Consider the following 382-nt stretch of genomic DNA (forward strand, 5'->3'; position numbering starts at 1 on the left):
TCCAAAGCTTCACACAGCCCTAGTATTGGCCAGGTAAACAGGAAGCTGTTACTTCCTTTTTTTATCTACATCTGCTTTCATCTTTTTAGTTTTTATTGTCCTCGCCACACCCCTTATCATTTTTATCTGTTCAGTTGCCCTATGTTCTCAAACCTATATTTACATGCTAGCTTAGCTTTCAACATGTGAATGGTCCTTGCTGTGAGAATACATACAAGCTTGAAGATACTGTTTGTGCGTGTGTGTGCGTGCATGTGTGTGTGTGTGTGTGTGTGTGTTAGAATACATACATGCTTGAAGATAGTGTGTGTGTGTGTGTGTGTGTACCTGAGCCCTTCCAGGTGTCTCGGAAAAATCTTAAGTATATGCTGCCAACACAGAA

Source organism: Gavialis gangeticus, unplaced genomic scaffold (assembly GCF_001723915.1).
Source record: "Gavialis gangeticus isolate Ggan-Ray unplaced genomic scaffold, GavGan_comp1, whole genome shotgun sequence".
Lineage (NCBI taxonomy): Eukaryota > Metazoa > Chordata > Crocodylia > Gavialidae > Gavialis > Gavialis gangeticus.